This window comes from Nelumbo nucifera, chromosome 2 (genome assembly GCF_055504915.1).
Source record: "Nelumbo nucifera cultivar China Antique chromosome 2, China Antique-T2T, whole genome shotgun sequence".
Lineage (NCBI taxonomy): Eukaryota > Viridiplantae > Streptophyta > Magnoliopsida > Proteales > Nelumbonaceae > Nelumbo > Nelumbo nucifera.
This window is the reverse complement of record NC_142650.1, coordinates 64,933,035-64,954,693: the sequence shown is the minus strand read 5'-3', so window position 1 is coordinate 64,954,693 and position 21,659 is coordinate 64,933,035. Positions and strand designations below refer to the sequence as shown.

The window sequence follows — 21,659 nt, the reverse complement described above, 5'->3', positions numbered from 1 at the left end:
TGCCTCCGTCTGCTGAGAGATGTGGATGCAGATTGTCGAAAGGACAGGGACTGCGCCGTTGGTGAGGGATGTGACGCAGTCTGATTGGTACGGCCTGTCAGATAGAAGCTTCCTGAGGAGCGCTCATGCGGCTCATTTCCGAGCTACTTTGTAGTGAGCTCGGAACACTCCATGATTATCCTTAATGGAATTGGTCCTTGGGATGACTTGTCTGCTTGGGAGCTCAGGCGAGCTAATTCCCCTAGCTTGTGAGCTAAAGTTGCTTCGGAGTATCTCTTCAAAGGTAGCTCAGGGAACCTGGAGCTCGCGTTATGGCGAGCCCCTCCCCTGGTGAGCTACAATATAGCGAGCTGCTTTATGGGCCCGTCACTTGGTCGCACTGGGCTATAATGCTGAGTTGTTGCCCGTGTTGAGTCAGTGTCCACGTGTCACCATTTCATAGGTTGGGTTAAATCATCCTCCATCAATTGCCTCCCACTCCTTGAGCTGAGAGCATTGCCTTAGCGCGAGGAGTTCATGAAGCGTGATGGACTGATTTGACCGAAATTCAAACTTGATTGACTACTCACATTAAATGCATTCGCGGGAATTAAGAGATTTTCTGACTTCCCTGACTTTTCGGATTCCGAAAACGTACTGAAGTGGCTCTTAACTCCAAACGTCGTGCGACCGTCATTACCTTAATCATGAAAGACGTGCCGCCAATCACCTTTAGTTTTCAGAAGGCGTGCGGTCAGTGCGCCTGCGAGCCATTGGATATGCTTTGATCTGGGCCGTTGATTTGAAGGGATGGAGACTATAAATAGGAGGGTCCTCTGGGCCTTATTTTCTCCCACGCCATCTTGTTGTCTTCGGATTCTGAGGTCACGCATCCATCTAGTCTACCCGCGCTCCTCAGTTCACTTCGTTTTATCTCTTCTGGTGAGCCCCAAGCGTTGTTAACCATGTCTGGGTACCCATACCACACCTACCACCGGGGCGATAACTAGGACGACGATGCTCCCTCGAGCTCGGGGGGAGCCCGGGAGCAAGTCCCAGAGGCTCGGGAGGCCTCCAGTGATGTAGCATCAACTTCTCGAGGGAGGGAGCCTGACACTTTTGGCCCTTCCTCCATGACAGTGGAGAGACTCAGGTCTCTAATCTGCTACTTTCGCCTCCCTGGGGACCTAGCCTACAGCCTCCCTACCGGCGACTTCCCTTGGGATCATGGTCCCAATGACATAGTTATCTTCCAGGAACAGCTCGAGGTTGGCCTGCGTCTCCCCCTGCACCCCTTGATAGTGGAGATGCTAAATCATTTTAACGTCACCATCGATCAGCTTCATCCCAACGCCATTCGGAACATGGTTGGAACTATATCTTTGTGTCATGAGTATTGTCTTCCCTTGAACCTTGACATTTTTGCCTCTATTCTTTATATAAAAAATGCTACTCTTGGGGTTCCACCGGAGAGGCACTTTCACTACCTCTCTCCCCGTCGTGGCTATAAGCTCTTGTACGAGCTACCGAATAAGATTCCCGCCTGGAAGCGGGATTACTTTGTGGTATGTAACCCCGAGGGGTGGCCCTTCCCAACTTCTTGGAGGGGCACCATCTAGGACCCCAGGGCCGAGCTGGATCCCAAAACTCGGAAAACGATGCTGTCTTGGGCATCGGTAGGCTTCCTCTATTCGGACTACTTAACCGAGGAGAAGCTCATGCAGGCCGGCCTGAGCCCAGGTAGGTTGTCCTTTTAGGTCGCATGGTTTTTGTCACGACATTGTGTTCACATGTATATATATTTCATTCTTACTGAACTAACACTGATGTCTTCTTGGCAGCCATCATGTCTAGTATTGATTTGCACCGCCTTCTCTCGAGCAACCAGAGGTGCCAAGCGAAGAGGACGCGCCCCGACCGGACACCCCCCTCGGGAGGTACTGAGTTCGGGTCTACCGAGCCGGTTATATCCTCCCCTCCGCCTGAGATTCCGGCACCTCCATCCGAGGGAACTAGCGGGGTTGGTTTCGAGGGAGACGAGCTTCCTCAGCAAGGGGCAGCTCCTTGTAACCCCCTCCAGCCACGCCCTTACCCTCCGTTCCCAGTGAGGAATTGGGAAGGGGTGAACGACTACCTCGTGGCTCGCCGGAGGAGCCGGAAGGTGATTAATAACGACGAGGTCGCTCACTGGGGGAATAAGGAGCCCGGGGACCTCGCCGCATTCACCTCCGTCCACTGCATGGTGGTAAGTGATTCCTTTCCTCTTTCTTCTCTTATTTTGCTTCCTTTCACTGTCTTCTGATCTCCTCTCCTATTGGCAGGTGAATTTCGCCATCCATGCCATGGCTCTCCAGACGCGCATCCACCACGGCGACGCCCTCAACCAGCGGGCTACTAATAAGAAGCTCCAAGGCGAGCTTGACCGGATCCAGGGCGAGCTCCATCACACTCGCAAGGGGAGCGAGTCTCAAGAGCTGCTCGTCCACGACCAGGAGGCTCAAATTGCCCGGCTTTCTGAAGAGAGCGCGCGTTACAGGGAGGAGTCATCGAGGGTGGCGGCGGAGAGGGAGCTCCTCAGGCAACAGGTGCGGGACTTGGAGTCCACTCTTCTAGATCGGACACGAAACTTTGATCAGATGGTGGAGGCTAAACGAGAGAAAGCAGTCTGGGATTTTAGAGACTCCTAGGAATACCACGACCTCCAGGTGGAATATGGTTCGAGTTCGTACCGCTCTGGGTTTAAGCTCTGCCGGTGGCTGGTTCGGAAAAAGTTCTCCGTGCTCAACCTCGACGGCATCACTATGAAGGACGAGGAGGAAGAGGAGTTTGACTCCCCAGAGGATGAGGACGAGGAGGCGGATCCCTGAGGCGGTGTTTCTCTGGACTTCTAGTGGCTTCCGGGTGCCATAAACCCGGTCTTTCAAAGGTCTTTGGTTGGGCGGTTGTGCCCTATGATGGTCAAAACTTTACCAAGCTGTTTAGCTCGGTTATTGCATTGTCATCATTTCTCTCTCTCTTTTCTTTTTTTTTTTGAAGTGGTAATGAAAGTTCTTCTTTTTCTCCTACGTATGGTGTGCATTCTTTATCTTTGCTAAGGCGATCTCAATACCCGAGCTATTAGAGCTACATACCCGAAGTAGGACTCCTCGATAATCGCTTTAGTTCGACCATCGTACTAGAACGAGCTATGCTTGGCGCGGTTTAAGCCCGGCCTGCTTACGCTTCTCGTACTTTACCTTTATCATCATCATCATCGAAATGGCTGTCTTTCCTGGTGCCGAGGTGTTGGTCAGCTCGGTCACTTAAGGTTCACCCATGTCATTGAGACGACTAGGTCTTATTGCGCCGAGGTCGTGTTAGCTCAGCATTTTGGCCCTTAGGCTCTGGGAGTGACTCATAGTCCACTCCTGGAGTTCGCCCATGCCATAAAGGCGACTGGGTCCTATTGCGCCGAGGTCATGTTAACTCGGCATCTTGGCCCTTAGGCTCGGGGAGTGGCTCGTGGCCTACTCGGTTCTTATAGATTGTATTGTCTTAAGTTGACAATATTCCATGCCCGAGGTACTTGTTTCCCTTCAAGGGTTTCGAGCTTGTACGTTCCTTCCTCGAGTACTCGTTTCACTCAATAAGGTCCTTCCCAGTTAGACGCAAGCTTGCCAGCGCCGGGCTCAGGTACCATAACCTTATGAAGAACTAGGTCGCCAACGCGGAGGTTCCACTTCTTGACCCTGGCGTTATAGTACCGAGCTACTCTTTGCTGGTAGGCTGCAGTCCTGATGTACGCGATGTCCCTTACTTCGTCGAGTAGATCGAGGTTGGTACGGAGCTCATTTTCATTCGTCTGATCACTGTATGCTTCTAGTCGCAACGTAGGGACTTCGATCTCTGCGAGGATAACTGCTTCGGTGCCGTAGGTAACGTTGAAGGGTGTTTCTCCCGTGGCGGTCTTCTCCGTGGTCCAATAGGCCCATAGGACGCTAGGTAGCTCATCTGCCCACAATCCTTTAGCTCGGTCCAGTCGTGCCTTTAGTCTGCGGAGGATGGTTATGTTCGTGACTTCTGCCTGACCATTTGCTTGAGGGTGTGCGACTGAAGTAAAATTCTGTCGGATTCCCATGTCTTGGCACTAGTCTTGGAATTTGATGTCCTCGAACTGCTTGCCGTTGTCAGAAATCAATACCCGAGGTAATCCGAAGCAACACACGATGTTCTTCCAAAAGAAGTTTTGGACATTCCGGGCTATGATCGTTACAAGGGGTTCGGCTTCCACCCACTTGGTGAAGTAGTTCACTGCTACTACTAAGAACTTCCTCCCGCCCGTTGCTAGCAGGAATGGCCTGAGTAGATCGATGCCCCACTGTGCAAAGGGGCACGGGCTGGTGAGATACTTGAGGTCGGCGGCGGGTTGGTGGTGAATATTGGCATGTCTCTGGCATTTGTCACATTTTTTAACAAGCTCAATAGCATCTGCCTTCATTGTTGGCCAATAATACCCCTATCGAAGTGCTTTCTGGGCGAGGGCCCTGCCCCCAAGTGCCCGCCGCACAACCCCTCATGAGTGTCACGGAGTACGAGCTCGGCTTCGGTAGGTCGCAAGCAACGCAGGTAGGGGAGCATGTAGGATCTCCGGTACAACCGTTCGTCTATCATGACGTATTTGGCTGCCTAGCGCTGCACCCTTCGGGCTGCATTGCGGTCTGTAGGGAGGGTCCTGTGTAGCAGGAAGCTCACGAGCGGGTCAATCCAGCTCGGCTCTGTTTGAACGACGGGAGCGACTTCCTCTGCCCCCCCCCTCCGAGAATGCTAGGCCGAGGCAAGTCCTCTATGTACACAGTTCTCACGGTGATGTCGCTGACGCTGGCTAATCTAGACAGGGCGTCGGCCTCAGCATTCTCCGACCTTGGGATTTGCCTAATAAAGTGTGACTGGAAGTTGAGCAGGGCCTCTCTGACTTTGGCTAAGTAGGCGATCATGGTTGGCTCGCGAGCTTCGTACTCGCCGGTGACCTAGTTGACAACGAGCTGGGAGTCGCTGCAGATAACGATGCGCTTGGCTTTTACTTCTCTGGCTAGAGCAAGTCCAGCTATCAACGCCTCGTACTCCGCTTCATTGTTAGATGCCACGAACTCAAAGTGTAGCGCGTACTCCAGCTTCGTGCCACTTGGGCCGTGAAGAACTATTCCGGCTCCGTTGCCCTATTGGTTCGAGGAGCCATCTACGTGAAGGATCCAGGGCTCCTCGTCCCAGCTCACGCTTAGCCAAACTAGGAGAGATGCCACACTGGCTGCTACCTCACGGAGCTCGAGCTCGACTGGCCTGGGAGCTTCGGGCTCACCCGAGCTGGGAGCCTCGTGCTCAATCGGCCTGGGGCTTCGGAGCTAAATGTGCAGTTGGCGATGAAATCTGCTAAGGCTTGGGCCTTGATGGCAGTTCGCGGCTTGTACTGGAGGTCGTACTCGCTGAGCTCAATGGCCCACTTTGTCAACCGACCAGAGACCTCTGTCTTAAGTAAGACTTGCCTCAGAGGTTTGTCAGTGAGAATGATAACAGTGTGAGCCTGGAAGTACGGGCAGAGCTTCCGAGCTGCAATTACCAGTGCGTATGCTAGCTTTTCTATCCCTAGGTATCTCGTCTCTACTCCCTGCAATACTTTACTAACATAATAGATGGGTCGTTGAACCCGATCCACCTCTTTTATTAGTACCGAACTGACCACTTCGTCGCTTGCCGAGAGGTACAGTTCTAAAACATCACCCTCCTCGGGTCGGGTTAAGATTGACACACTAGCGAGGTATTTCTTGAGCTCGTCGAACGCGAGCTGACAGTCCTGGTCCATTCGAACCCTTTGCTCTTGATTGCCTTAAAGAACGACAGACACCGGTCTACCGATTTGGACATGAAGCGACTCAGGGTGGCTATGCGGCCATTCAACCTCTGAACCTCCTTCATCTTTCGGGGTGGTCTCATATCTAAGATAGCCTTAACCTTATCCGGGTTGGCTTCAATGCCACGCCGGTTAACGATGTATCCTAGGAACTTGCCCGAGTTCACACCGAATACACTTGTTTGGGTTCAATCTCATACTAAACTTACGTAAGATTTCAAAAACAGAATGAAAGTCTTGTATTAGTTCATGCGAAAACTGAGTTTTGACGTCCATGTCGTCTACATAGCATTCTACTTTTTTGCCAATTAATGACGCAAACAACTTATTTACAAGTTTTTGAAAGGTTGCCCCTACGTTTTTCAACTCGAAGGGCATAACCTTGTAACAGTATAGACCGAACTCCGTGATGAAGGTAGTCTTTTCTTCGTCCGTTGGGTCCACTTTGATTTGGTTATAGCCCGAATAGGCATCCAAGAAACTTAGTAACTCGTGCCCCGAGGTCGCGTCCATCAAGCGGTCAATTCTAGGGAGCAGGAAGCAGTCTTTTGGGCAAGCCCGGTTTAGGTCGATGTAGTCGATGCACATGCGCCACTTGTCGTTGCCTTCTTTACCAGGATGGGGTTGGCTACCCAGCTAGGGTAGTGGACTTCTCTTATGAAGTCAGCTGCGAGGAACTTCTTGACCTCCTCATTGACCGCTTTCCACCGCTCCGGGGCTAGGTTGCGTTTCTTCTGTCTAACGGGCCTAACTACTGGATCGGTATTCAACTTGTGAGTTATAAGGTCGGGGTCTATACCGGGCATCTCTGCCACGGACCATGCAAAAATATCTAAATTTTGTAAGTAAGAAATTTACCAGTTCGGATCGCAGAGGTTCCTGGACGGAAGCACCGATTTGAAGCGTATGAGCTGGGTCTGCTACTGAGGTCGGGACTGCGACTATTTCTTCCGTGGGTGCGGCTCGCTCTTCGCTTTGTTTTGCAGGCCGCTCCAGTTCGAGGTCGTCGGCCACCTTGGTCTTTCCCTTCAGGGCGGCGACATAGCACTTGCGGGACTCGAGCTGGTCGCCCCGCGCTACCCCCACACCGAAGTTTGTAGGGAACTTCATGGCCAAATGATAGGTGGAGACCACCACCCGTAGGACATGGGTGATCGGCCGACCTATTATGGCAATGTACGGGGAGGGGGTCGCGACCACCAAAAAGTTGTGGTTGAGTCTGACTACGCAGGGCCATGTGTTGATTTCCACAGATACTGTTATTTTCCCAAGGGGCCGGACTTCTTCTCCACTGAAGCCCACCAAAGGAGTATCCGCAGGCTTTAAGTCACTTTTTTGCAACTAAAGCTGGTCGAACGCAGCTTTGAAGAGGATATCTGTCGAGCTGCCCAAGTTAACAAGTACGCGTCTGACCTCGAAGTCGTTGATCCTCAACTTTATCACAAGTGCGTCATCGTGGGGGTAATGGACCTCTCGCGCATCATCTTCTGTGAAGAAAATTGGCTCTTCTGTCTTCGGCCGCTTTGGAGGATTCTGTTCTTCCCGGGCGGCTTCACGAACTAACGTCCGAGCTACTGCTGAAGTACAACCCGCGACGATTGAACCTCCCACTATCACGTGGATGGTGCCCCGAACCGGCCTCTCTTCCGGAGGCTGCTTCTGTGACTGTTCGGTCGGCCTGTTACTGGACTCGGGAGCATCCTTACCGTGCTCCCCTTGCCGACCTGTTTTACTATTATTATTATTATGTACAAAATTTCTTAAATATCTGTGACAGACGAGCTCCTCAATTTCATCGCGGAGGTTTTTACAATTTTCGGTACTATGACCGTGATCTCTGTGAAAACTGCAGTATAGATTCTTATTTCTTTCATTGGGATTCCCCCTCAAGCGGGGTGGCAACTTCACATACGGGGCATTCTTAATCGCCATCAGGATTTCGGCCCGCTTCGCATTCAGTGGGGTGTAGTCAGTTCGGTCCTCTACTGGAGCTCGGAACGACTGGCCCGGCTTCGCTCCCCGAGCTGCCTCTTTTTTCTTTCGGCTGTCCCCTTGGCTGGGAGGCTCTCCTTCCCTTTTCCTCTTCTCGGGTGCGCCCTCGCCCTTTTGGTTGATCTCTTCCGTCGTAGCTATAAACCTGTCCGCGAGCTTAAGAAATTCAGTTATGGTCGCCGGTTGGTTGACAACCATGTGCCATTTGAACTCTTTATGCGTCACGCCTTTCTTGGCTGTTGCGAGGCGCATGGCGGGGTCTAGGCGCGGTATTTGTATGCATGCGTCGTTGAACCGCTTGATATAACTTAGGATGGACTTTCCCTCTCTCTGCACTAGGCTAAGGAGACTTTCTTTAGTACGCGGACACCGTTTACTGGTGACGAAGTGGGACGTGAAGGCTTGCGCAAAGTGCACCCAACTTCTTATCGATCCAGGTGCCAAGTTCCGGTACCATGTACGGGTTGCTCCTCTAAAAGTGGTGGAGAAGGCCACGCACATGCATGACTCGCTGGCTCTTGCCAGGTGCATCTGCGATTGAAAGGCATCTACGTGATCATTTAGGTCGAATGACCCGTCGTACTTGTCAAGAAGGGGAAGCTTGAAATCTTTAGGCATTGGGACTGCCAGGAGCTCAGGAGATAGGGGGGACTGAATTGAAAGGATGGGAGCCTTAACTTCGCCCGAACTTACTTCTTCTTTGCCTCTGAGCTCGGGCAGGTCGTGGGTGGCAGACCGGCAAGTTCGGCGGCGGTTATAGCGATTGTGGCAGTTGATCGTTAGACAAATAAGAAAATAGGGAAAATGATACTAATGGTAGTAAATGACCTAAGCTCAAAAAAAATTGTTAAAACAATGGTACTTGAAATCCATTGGTACATTTAATCCATTGATTTCAAAATTTCAATTTAGTACGTTTGCGCAACATTACTAGGGTGTTGGGATCTCAAAATACAATAATTAGTGTTGATTTGGCATCTCCAGGACATTCTAAATCTTTTTTTTTTTTTTTTTGCTTTGGACGTCCAATTCTTGATCTGTCTACTTTCTTAGTTATATCAAGGTGTTTGATATAACTATGATTTGCACTCACAACCACTATTGAAATGTGACTGCTGACTACTGGTTCCATGGGTCATTGCACACTCCACATCCTATTCTGATTGACGCTTGTGGAAGCAGAAAGTAGCTCATGGCTTGATTCTCGTTTCTGTCTTAGTTTCGATCCAACCCAGGTCTATTTACCTACTTCTAGTGTCCCTTCCCCTCTATTGACACCTGGTTTCTTCTAAATAGGTAAGTGAAGTTTTCTTGGTATCCAGTTTGAACCTGTGTTTAGCTTACTTATGCTTTTTTCTCCTATTACTTATTGTATTCTTTTCCCTCATGTTTTCTATGTTCATTTTTCATCTAACCTAAGCTTTTAAGTTTTAGTAATAAATCCTTTCAATCATTCTTTTTCGGTTTTGAGTCCTACTTTTCAGCATGTCCACCTAAAGCATTTGCTGGGTTTCCCCTTATCTTAATTCTCAAGTCACCACTTTCCCTAATCTTATTCCTTTAAGATAACTAATCTTATTCCTAAGACTAATGAATAAGAAAATAAATTTAAATGAGCATTAAATTACTAAAATCCAAAACACATAGAACTTACAAAATTGACATTGGTTCAAGAATATGAAGAATCTATGTTTCTTCTTCCATGGATTTGTCGATTGCTTCCATTTCTGCTTTACCGACCCTCTCTTATCTAACAAATTTTAGTCCATTAGGCTCAACGTGATGATCTTTAAAATTTTCAACACTTGGGCTTGTATTGAAAGATCTTAAGAATTCTGTTCATGATAGGCTTATCATTCAATATTTTCAATCCAATTTTTTTATTATTAACTATCAGTTTTGGCTTATCTATTTATTGTGATGATGTATCAAAACAAATTGTATATATGAATAGTGATAAAGCAAATATTTGTTACGGTATCAAGAAAATTTTGCACATTTGACAGATGATCTGAACTTATTGATTTTGGATGAAAAGTGCACTCCTAAGGGGCCTGGAAATATTTGTCTTATTAGTTTATTATATTGCCCTACACCATAGAAGGTTAAATCCAAAACAGAGATGTGATTACCCACAAGAGACAAGAATATCAAAATATATGCACCTAATTCAACTGCTCTTCGGCTTCCCATTTTGGTCACAACAATAGTATGCACATTTTCAGTAAGGGTTGGAAGTCTAGATGCCACTAGTAAATACCCATACAGAAAAATCAAGAATTCTAATAGAACAAAATATTCAACATATCCAAAATAAAACAAACATGTTACCACAAAATCCATAATTAAAACTGCTCTATCTTGAATTTTTGTTAACATTCTTATTACTATCTGAAAATATGGATCAAGATTTGACTTAACATCATTTGAGGCATGGAGAGATTTTCAAGTGACTTTTCATCAAGACATTTTTTAAGTAATGGGAATTTCAAGTCATCATCATGAATGTCTTCTTATGTTTGGTAAAAAGATAAAGTATATAAATTAGAGTCAAGAAGATGCAAGAGAAGCCTTATCCTCTTGCTCATAGTGAATTGTATCATCCTTATTTTCATAATTATATTTATGCATTCTGCAAATGCAATTTACATGGTTGCTTGTGTATCTTTTCTCTAAATATGATTTTGTAAAAATTGTGTATGCATTTTACAATCTGTATCTTATTTTTTTCTCTAAATATAATTTACATGTATTTTCAATGTATCAAGTTCCTTATCATTGTACTCTCTTTCTTGCTATATCGTCTTGCCACCTTTAAGCAAAATTAGTTCAACACAAAATGGCACTGTATTTCTCTATGTAGGAATTGACCAACCAATCAAGGATGCTATTGAGGTGCGCGTGGCTTGATTTTCTTTTTTCCCTTAATTATATGGAATTTCATAACAACTTTCCCTCAATTTTCTATTTTTTTCCCATATTTTCTATCAAACCAAATATAGTTTTAGGGTATTGGATACATTTCTTTACTTTAGTTAATGAATTAGCCCTCTTTCATTACATTAGGTTTGTACTATCCTAACATCTTACAAATATTTTCTTTTAACTGTCTCTTTTAATATTCTATCCAATTTCATATTATATGTAATATCATAATATAAATAAATAATATTTTAATAGGAATTTGTTTTAAGCTTGAATGCCCGATGGGCAAGATTAACTATGTGTACTGTTACAACATGTTTCTTTATCAAAAGAAAAACTTTGCTATGCATGGGAGGAAATCTGGTTGCTTGTTTTAAAGATGGTAAATTATTAAAGATAAAACATGGGATCCTTGTGGCATTATTGATTATTGAAACAAGAATCTCAAAATTTCTTAGTGGCTTTGCACCATAATAGAGGTACATGTCCTGGTTGGTTTTTGAAGTAAACCGTTTTTTTAGTGCAAAGAATAAAGAGGACTTAAGAAAGCCAAACAAGCCCAAACTATACAAAGACCAAAGTTGTCCACTAGTATAAAGGATGACAACTTAGAAGGATAGTGGTGAGACCACTACAAGAGAGATTTTTTATCTAAGCCCCTTTAAAAGGGCCTTGATTTTGTTTGGACCATGATTATATTCTCTTATGTGAATGAATATGAATAATCTCTCCTTGGACCTGATATTGTCATGTGTTTTTCCTAAGATTCTGTTAAGCCTTCCAATAGGACAAATTAACCCAATTTTAGTTGACTAGATAATAATTGGATTTGTTACCAGGTTTACCTTAATCCAACCTGATAAGAATCTGAATCAACTAGATAGAGACAAACATATATGTGAAATGTTGTCAGACCCGAAAGGCCAACTTGGTCACCTGTTTACTAGCTCAACTTATTCTGACAGCACTGGATTTGTGTGACAAAGATAAGCCTCCCTCATTCTTCAATAAATAGGATTAGGGATCAGGTTTCAAAATCTTTTTATGGTCTTTTAATTAAAGCAAATATAGTCAAATGGGCTATTTTGAGACATCTAGTAAATTTGAAATTTGTTGAACAGGTTAGTTATACACTTCTAAAGCAGAATTCTAGCTGTATAGGTTGTTCAAAATCATAATTAAATATTTTACCCTGAAAACTATAGATTTGATGCAATATTATTGGTTTTGGTTTTAAACAGAAGACCCTACATGATGTAATAGATCCATAATGCTCGAGACACGTTATTCAAAGGTTAGTTAACCAACCAGTATGGGGACATTACTCAATTTTAAATGAGATTTTATCTACTAAAAGAACACCAAGCCTGTTACCCATATTAATGTATACGAATAGGTTTGTCACATTGGTCTAGTTATATTGGGATCTCATTTGATCAAACCCAATATGTTCAATTGGTAAATGAATGGATTATGGTAGGAGTGCAACTTGGAGCAAGTTAGCCCAAAGTCAACCTGAAAATAAAGGGTCAGTTGAAGGTCGGGTTAGGGTTAGGAAAAAAATATGATTATGATGTTAAGCATCTTTCATTCCCTTTTTTAAGAGTTAAGGTAAAATTAAAAAGAATGAGTGAACACCATTAGCAAAAAGAGGGTTCTTATTAGCCCCCAACCCAACCACCTTTTAAATCACTGGTTTAAAGGCAGAGTGTTTTTTAATGTACTCCTAAAGCACCGTGACTTTGTTCCAAATGTAATTAACCTTATTTGGCCAATCCTCCAGTCTTATGCAAAATCGACAACTATCATATACATTAGAATAAAAAAGTGGCACTGATGATTATGATCAAATTTTTAAGATTTCCATGTTGTATATGAAGGGATGAGAGATCCATCCTATGGACGCCCAAAAGATTGCGGAATAAGGGGCGAATTTCAAAAATTTTTCTCTCCCATCAACTGGGAATCGTATTCCCCATTTAGAAAATCATATTTTCAATGATCAATTCTGAACCATAAACTGAATCAGATCTGAACCAAAAAGGAGTGGGATGGATTATACCTGATACGGAGAAGTAATATCTCCTAACGAAGGTGTTCACGCCCAAGGAAGGATCTAAAGACTGCTCCCATTGAAGATGGCGCAGTGCAAGTGGAGCAGAATCAGCAGTGTTCTTCTCCAAGAACTCTGTCCTTCGCAAGAATCAGCAAGATGGTACGTGAGCACAGCTTCCTTTCAATCATTTCTCAAAGGACTGATGTCAAGATCCAATCTTGACTTCTCCCACTAGTGGAGATCGAACTAGCAAACAAGGCGGCAAGAATAGGGAGGCGGCAAGAGAGTATTTGCAAGGAGCAAAATTCTCTCTTCTTGATTTCAGTACTAAAGAAAACCTGATGATCTGTGTGTTTTTTAGGCTGCCGCCCCCTTCTTCTTTTATAATCTTAAAGGGATTAGCTCCTAATCCGATTAGGAGTTGCTAATCCAAATCACATTTGGGTTAGAAGTCCCTTTAAGTGATAAGGGATAATCCTTATCTTATCTGGAGATCAGATCAGCCATCTCCTAATCTGATTAGGAGGTTTCCAGATCTAAATCTTATTTAGATCTTGGACTCTCTAAGTGGATAGGGTCTAAGCCCAATCCTATTAGCTGATCCACTTCAGATTTCGCCCTTTTATTAACTAAATAAACAGCCCAGTTCGAAATGGGCTTTAGGCCCATTAAGCTTATGTGCTCACTTAACCCTCTTAACTGCTGCCCAGTTGGGCTTCCTTGTATGGCGTGGGACCCAAGCATTGATCTACACATCAGCCACATGGGTTCGGCCCAGCCTTTGTTACAAGGCCTGGCCGAATACACTATTAAAGACAGTGCACCCCCTGAAACCCATCAAATGGGCTCTACGGGCCCAACACTTACCCTAAGAGGTCCCTGGGCCAAGCCACCTTGTAACACCCAGGGACTGTGGGCAGATGCAAGATTAGCCCATCAGGTATTATCCTCAATGGTCTTACACTTAACCTCTCAGCCCATAATGATCATACACTACCCGACAAGAGAGGACCTCTCCCTCGGCTGCAAGGAACAGTGTTGCACTCTCCACTCATATGGATCCCGGGAATTAAAACCTTCTTGCAAACATTTTAGAAACCATATATATATACTTTTATATCTTATATAAAATATATTTTGCAAAACAAATCTCAACGGTTGAAATCGGCTGCCGGCAGTCTTGGTTTCCATCAGTGAGAGTGCATCCCCGATCATTACCTTTGTCTGACAAAGGGGCTAATCCTGTCACTATGATCACCCACTCAGATGAATTCTCGGACTGTCCCAACATACCCAGGTTTTGACCCCCGCTAAGGATCTCATTGATTGGTACATCAAAGATAGCCCAATCCGACACCTAGTGCAGTATCATAATCGAGTCTAGGGGTCGGGTGTAACTTTCCAGTTTTGCCCATCAATCTCCAAGGTCCAGGGCAATACTGGAAATCTGGTCCAGTTCAAAGATTCAATTAATCCTACACTGTATGTGCCTAGGGTCTCACCCTGGCAGCTGAGACAGGCTACCCCAACCGACTTGGTGGCACCACAGTGTCAGCCTTGTCAGAATAGGTCTCCCCAGACCGACCCATTGGCTGTGAACATTCTAAACTAACACGAGTCTCATTAAGTGTCCAGTTTAAGGGTATTACACAGAAACATACCAAGGGAACATGAATCAAATATGTATCTTTATTCATTTACAATAAACTCATAAAGTACATCATTCTGATTGAAGCTAAGGGCATACAAAATTGTTTAACAGTATAATTAGTCATTTCCTATTATGACCAATATTATTCACAAGATAATCCTTTTGGCATTATTGTATTTTTATATGTGTACAGGCTCATGTTTTTTCACATTAATATGTTTTAATTTTAATGTTTCTTTTTGTGATCTTTAACTAATTTCATAGCTTTTTTATTTTATTTTTTGCCTCTTAATAGTTTCAATCTTCAAACATCCAAGAACACCTAATGCTTTAAGTATGGTTGATTATCAAAGTAGGGTCATGAACAATTAATGAAACATCTGTGGGCACAACTTGTTGATGAGCTAATTTAACAAAACCAAATTTTACATGTTCAATTCTTAGATACTATGCACATATGCTGCAATTTTATGTTGTGCAAATGAAAGCTACCTTGTCTTGGTCGTTCTCATGGATTGATAGACTAGGTGGTTGTTAATTACTTCTCTTTTCTTTATGTATTCAAGTCACATAACCAGCTCCAATTCAACAAGCTTCATGGTCACTGGATGACCTTCTACAAGCGGTAGCTTGTACCATTCACTAAGGATCAAATGTCACAAGCATGGAATTCCATCCTTCTCATCATACATTACTTCTTGGTATTTTACTAACCTGTTGTTTCTGTGTCCGTTCTAAATCAATGGAGGAATTTTTACTTTATGATATAATCACCACACAATCCTGTTCTCTTTCTTAACTTGGACTATCTTTTATGTAGTTGGTTTTGATAATGGTGAAATTACACTATGGTAAATTGCTTTATGAGAGAGGTTGGTCTCAAAGCCATTCAAGATATGCCACATTTGGTTTTCGCTTTTACTAATGTCATACAAATTGAGGAAACTAGTGGTGTTTAAGATGGGTTGATAAGGAAAGTAATCATGTAACTTATAATCTTTTGTAGGCTTCCATTGTAGAAGATTCATCAATATCTATTGATCGTGTAACATGGAGTCCAGATGGAACTTTGTTGGGTATGACCAACTTATAATCAAATGCAATTTAGTATGGTTGATCTATTTTATGTTCCATATTATGCAAACTTTCTTCATGATTTTCATATTGATTCAATGTCATTCTATTGTGCAGAACACATTCTAGTTGAAGTTTAAACTATTGGAAGAAACCAAGTAATGGTGTAATTCTACTTTGCTATGGGTAGATAGTGTTGATGTAGTTGGAGGAGATATGAAACTGGTTACTATTTCTATCAATAGAAAATACATAAAGAAATAGAAGACATGAGAGAGCAACTTGAAGAATACAATAAGTCCGCGAGAACAACTTTACTAAGTCATTCATCAAGACAATCAAGAAGATAGTGGATATACGAGTCATTGTCTACTTACTACTATGTACATGAGAAGATATGAAGAGGAAGAGAGTTCGAAGACTACAGTGTATTGTGCATGTGGACTAATCAGAAGAAATTTTCTCTTTTTTTTCTTGTAAGACTAAAATTCCAAAGGTTGTCAAGAAAAGAAACAAGTTATTTTGTATTTAAATTTAATTTGGATGAATAAAATTACAAGTTTATTTAGTAATTTAGATTTATAGCCAATTACAATTAAATTACAGGTTATTTGTAACAAATTCAAGGTGGTTTTGATAGGTGTGAAAAAGAAAAAATAGAGATTTAGCGGCACTCGGTGCTATCACTAGAAAAACTCTTGGCTGCCACTGTAAACTTATAGTGGCAGTTTGTCTTACGACTCTTACCCTTTAGTGGCAATCGCAACAACTGCTAAAATTCTTTTGTAGCGACAGTTTTATACGGCAGCCGCTAGAACCATTAGCAACACCTGGTTTATCGGTAGTTTGTCGACTACCGATAAAAGTTTTAGTGGCAGTTTTTAGGGCTTTTAGCAATTTTGACTACTGCTAAAAATGATTTTTCTTGTGGAGAGAGAGACAGAGAGATCTGACTTTCAGTTTGATACTTTGATGAAGAAATTAGTAAAATTTGATACTTTGACTTAACCATGAAATAACCTTGACATGGGTCATCATGAAGTTGCTAACTTTTGGTTTTTCTTGTTCCAATTGTGCAGGGGGCTTGCTTTGGAGATAAAATAGAATGAGTAGAGGACATTGACATCAATAATGGTCGTTGTCAATGAGATTCTAATATTAACTTTGTAAATTGACTCATTATGGAATTGTTAATTTCTGTACATGTCTTAATGGTGAACTTACTTTTTTGGTTTATATTGAAAGGGCATAATGAGGGGACTTTTTACATAGGGTTTATAAACAAATGTGGATTTTTGCAAAGACAGGGTGGGGGGGGGGGCTTTTTTATGTTCATTTTTGTTAAGGATAGTAGTACATAGGGTATATAAGATGATGAGGAGCTAGTAACGAATGGTGTGATTTTTTTTTTTTTTTTATGAACAAAATAAGTGATGTCATCAGATTATTATTATTATTAGAGTATATTCGAATGCATGAATTGTTTTTACATTCTTGTGAAAATTGAAATGATGTCATCAGGTTCTTATTATTAATGAAATTTGATACTTTTACCAGCACTGGCTCAAATGATACTTTGATATAAAGAAGGGGTATCATCGAATGCATGGTTTGCTTTGATACTTTAACCAGCACTAAGCCTTAATGGTTTGTCTTACTAATACAAAAGGAAAAATTTGCAAATAGAACCTAAGGGATAGGGGTGTCAATTGGACTGGATCTGGTCTAATCCGGTCCAGTCTAATGTGAGTCCATTATAAATGGACTAAATTTAATCCAATTCAATGAATATTTTGGATTAATTTAGACCGGTCCAATTCAATGTCTAGACCGTTCAATCTGTCCAAATTCATTTTGATTTAGATTGGTTTCAACCTAAACCCGATTCATTAATACATATATTCTTATTTTATATCAATGAATCAAATATTAGCTCAATCCAATCCAATCCAATATAAATTTATTGCGAATGAACCATGTCTAATCCAATCTAATAAATATTCTGGACCAGATTGATTCAATCCAATATATCTTGTTCGTCTGTCCATATTGATTTTGGACTGTACAAGAATCAAATCCAAAACCAGTCCATTGACACCCTTACCAATGGATAATACAATTAATTACAAGATTTGTGTTATTTAACAAGCCACGGCTGTAGATACACCTAACTATGAAGTGAAACGTGACCCAATTGATGACTAGATATGAAGTCAAGAATTGGTTGTAGAGATTGAAGGACCCTCTGACAGGATCTCTTCAGCTAGCAATGAAAAGAACAGTTGAACTAATGATTATAACAGAACCCTTATAACCACTTTCATATTCAACTTAGGCTGCATTTGGCCACATGTAATACAGAGGAAAACAAATGGTTTCCTTCAAAATTATATTCAATGGCAAAACGAATTATTTTATCAACTTCCCTGATGTTTGATTTAACATGGAAAACAATAGGACCACCGCACCATGGTCCTAGCTAGTTTCTACACCTATTCACTTGTTAGAAAAGTTTTGTTATCCATGGCCATTTTAGATGCAACCAAACACTGTAAAATAGCAATTTTCAGGAATACATTCTCTTTCGTTTTATCTACAGCTAAAAGCCAAAAGCCAAAAGGAGACTATATGAACTACACACATGTGGAAGGGTGGCTAAGGTTTAAAGTATTGACACGTATTGGCCCGTATCAGTCAATATATATTATTCTAGGACCTTTCCGATACACCTCTACAGTGAATGTATCGGGGTTCTGACCGATTCAGGGGGTGGAGTCTTAAACCGGCCCCCCTGAATCAGTTTCAAAAAAAAAAAAATATATATATATATATATATATATGTAAAAAACAGTATCGATATTGCCCAATACGCCTCTACGACATATCAAACGTATCAATATTTTGAACCTTGGGAGTGGCAACATGATTTCTAGAGGTAATTCTGGCTCCCCCTAACATGACATCACTTTGCTATGCACTCAACCATTGATTTGGTGGGACCACTTCTCAGCTCCTGGATCATATCATATCAAATCATATGATGGAGGTGTAACTGTTATTTGGTTGAATGAATGGAGTTAGCTTGAGGGCTTTCCAAACCATTAAACATGACAGAAAACTAATATAACTGAAAACTCCTATGTCCTAACAGCCACAACATAGGATAAATTAACTTGTACACATTCAAATACATGGTTTTTAAAAGCGAACCAGTGACTGAACTGGTCAGGGGTCTGGTTACCAGTTCAAACTGTCCGATCATTCGATTCGGATGGTTGGTCTGTTCTGATAAAACAATTAAAAATTTAAAAAAAATAAAAAATTGGAAAATGGTTAAAATGTTCAAACGGTTAACTGGCCAGTTCAGCCGTTTACTGACCAAAATCAACAGTTTTGGGGGGGAAAACGGTTTTGAAAGAAAATGGAACCATGACCGATTCCCGATTTTTTTAGTCCAACCATCTGGTCTGGTCTGGTTTTGAAAATCCAACATCCTACCTTAACCAAAAGAGTGTCGTGATGGTTCCCTACATCCTCATTCCTGCCAGGAGAGTTCAGATCTGCACCCCACGATGGAGTGCCCCACAATGTCCCACAGTGTATCCCCGCCTTGTATTGGGAACATCTCCCAATGATGACATCATCGGATCTGGTATTATTATCGGGAGGTGTTCCCAATACATGCGGAGATGCGTTGTGGGACATTGTGGGGCACCCCCTTGTGTGGCACAGATGTGAACGGTTCCCTACTTCCTAAACATAAACAAGAGAATGAAACCAAACACAAGCATGAGCTTTAGAAGGCACATGCATCGCAGGCAATTATCATTTGCTCAGACTTGTTCTCCAGTGTTTTCACCCGACTGTCAAGCTCAGCAACAAATTTCTCAATCTCCCTCACATGAAAAACTTGGCCATCTGTCACAAAAAAAAAAAAAAAAACAAGTACAAGGGAGCATTTTGTCACAGACCCCATAGTACCTGGGGTTAGTGTAATTTATCCTTTATTTATTATTATTATTTTTTTTTTTGTACTTTGTATTCCACATCCCACTGTGTATTGAAAACATCTCTTATGAATAATAACATACAAGTACAGAAGATGTTTTCAATGTGCAATCGAGACATGCTGTGAGGTTAGTGTGAAAAGTGCTCTATTTGGAGTAGATTCAGACTCCTACACAAACCCTCGTGATAGTTGAATTTGATTTCGAGTCTCTGCTATAAATAACTTAGCCTATTTATGGGTCTTAGTGGATCAAGTTAAGTGATAAACCCACATTTCCCAACCCCAACGGGTTAGGGTCTCAGTTGGCCTTAATTGAATTTTGGGTTGGGCTTAGCATTGAATCATATACATCTCTCACAAGCAAGGTTTAGGTCGGGCTATACCCCTTTTTCACAAATAATGTTTAGGCCCGAGCCTAGCCCTAATATAAAGATTGAAGCATGATGTACGTATCTTAGTTCTATCTTCTAATTCCTTTTTTTTTTACTTATTCTTATCCATACATTTTTTACAACAAAAATATTGTTGCCTAAAATACAATTATACTTACTAAGTTCAAACAAAAAAAATCACATAATACAAAAGACAAAACACACAAAGTATTGAAATAAAACACAAAAGATGAGAAATGAGAAGGGAAAATGGAAAAAATTAGGGTTAGACAATTGCAAGGTTTTAAATATCAATACAGGCCGATACGTCCCATCAAGTGTATTGACCTATATCTTTGGCTGCCTTTTATTTTTTATATTTTTAGTTTTTTCAAACTAGTTCAAGAAAATTGGTTTAAGTCTACCCCCTAAAGCAAGTCAGACTCCGAAACACTCACAGTAAGGGCATATCGAAGGATCACTGATACAATACGTATCGGCTGATACGCCTCAATACATTACAAAATTTTAATCCTGGGATGATTGAAAGGTCGATACCTTAGAAAATTACTAAAATAGCAATACAAGTTATTACCTAATACCTACTAATTACCTGTTACTATATATATATATATATATATATATATATATATATATATATATATATTATTAATTTATAATATTATCGGACTAAGATTTTTTAAAAAGCCCAAACCCAAGCCCATGGGCAAACCCATCAAGTTACCTGGCCCATGAGTAGACCTACTTATACATATATAGCCTGGTTGTGCATAGGTAATATTTGTGGATCGGTCCAAATTGGGTTCAATATCCCTATTCTTATTGGATTGTGTTGTATTTGTGTAAAAGTAGCTTTGGGTTAGGATGTAATAGCATCTAGAAAAGATCCATCGCATGATAATTGCATATAAATCAGTGTTTTAATTCAACCTATTGTTGATCTGATCGGTGACCTAGGTGGTATCTATGAGTTCCAATGGGATTTTTTTTTTTTTTTTTGATTGAGACTTTCAACTCAAAACGATCATAAAAAGTTTTTATAGGAAAATGGTTACCAGGAGACACATCAAATTGAGGTTTCTCCCAATCATAAAACGTTTTTATCTGTCATATCCAACAGAGACAAATGCTTGTAAAACCAACATCTCTGGCTAATCTCAAACCTCCTTGAATGCCAGAGCCTCGCATTCCACCGGGGGACACAGGTTGATATTCAGACCCCGGCCCAACAGGACTGGAATGATCCAGCACAATCCCGTATGAACGAACGTACTGCAACTTATTATCTCCATGTTGATGTGAGAATACTTTTTGATGTCCTGTTCAATTAATAAATGATATCCAATCTGTGGCTGAGATTAACATTCAGCTTTTAATCCCCAGCCATTTGTTTCATGGAGTTCTTAAATTGGTAGCTGCATTTAATGCAAGTGTGTTACTTGGGAAGGTTTGAGTTGGGAATTTGTCAAAATTGGAATAGGCAGATGGAGGCCAGAAGTTATGAAGATCAATTATCCACATTAAATCCCACTCTTTGAAGTTTGAATGCAATTCCACTTGATAATTTCACCTTTAATTTGACTCTCACAAGAGGAGTTCCCTTCCACTACAAGAGGGTTCTCTACACTAAAACCCTTGAAAAACATTCCCAATCTGCAGAAACCATTCAAAGATGAAGATGATAAGATCAGAGAAAG

The 21,659-nt window shown here is 42.0% G+C and overlaps 1 long non-coding RNA gene across 2 annotated transcripts; it reads left to right on the top strand.

Moving 5' to 3' along the window:
- Positions 1-14,603: 14,603 nt before the first annotated feature.
- LOC148802284 (uncharacterized) lies at positions 14,604-15,947 on the top strand. 2 transcript variants are annotated; one of them, XR_016082988.1, is made up of 4 exons: positions 14,604-15,188; positions 15,308-15,359; positions 15,494-15,563; positions 15,679-15,947. It is a non-coding gene; the product is annotated as an uncharacterized LOC148802284 (long non-coding RNA). The 2 variants fall into 2 exon arrangements; XR_016082987.1 differs by having other exon boundaries at positions 15,308-15,563.
- Positions 15,948-21,659: the final 5,712 nt, after the last annotated feature.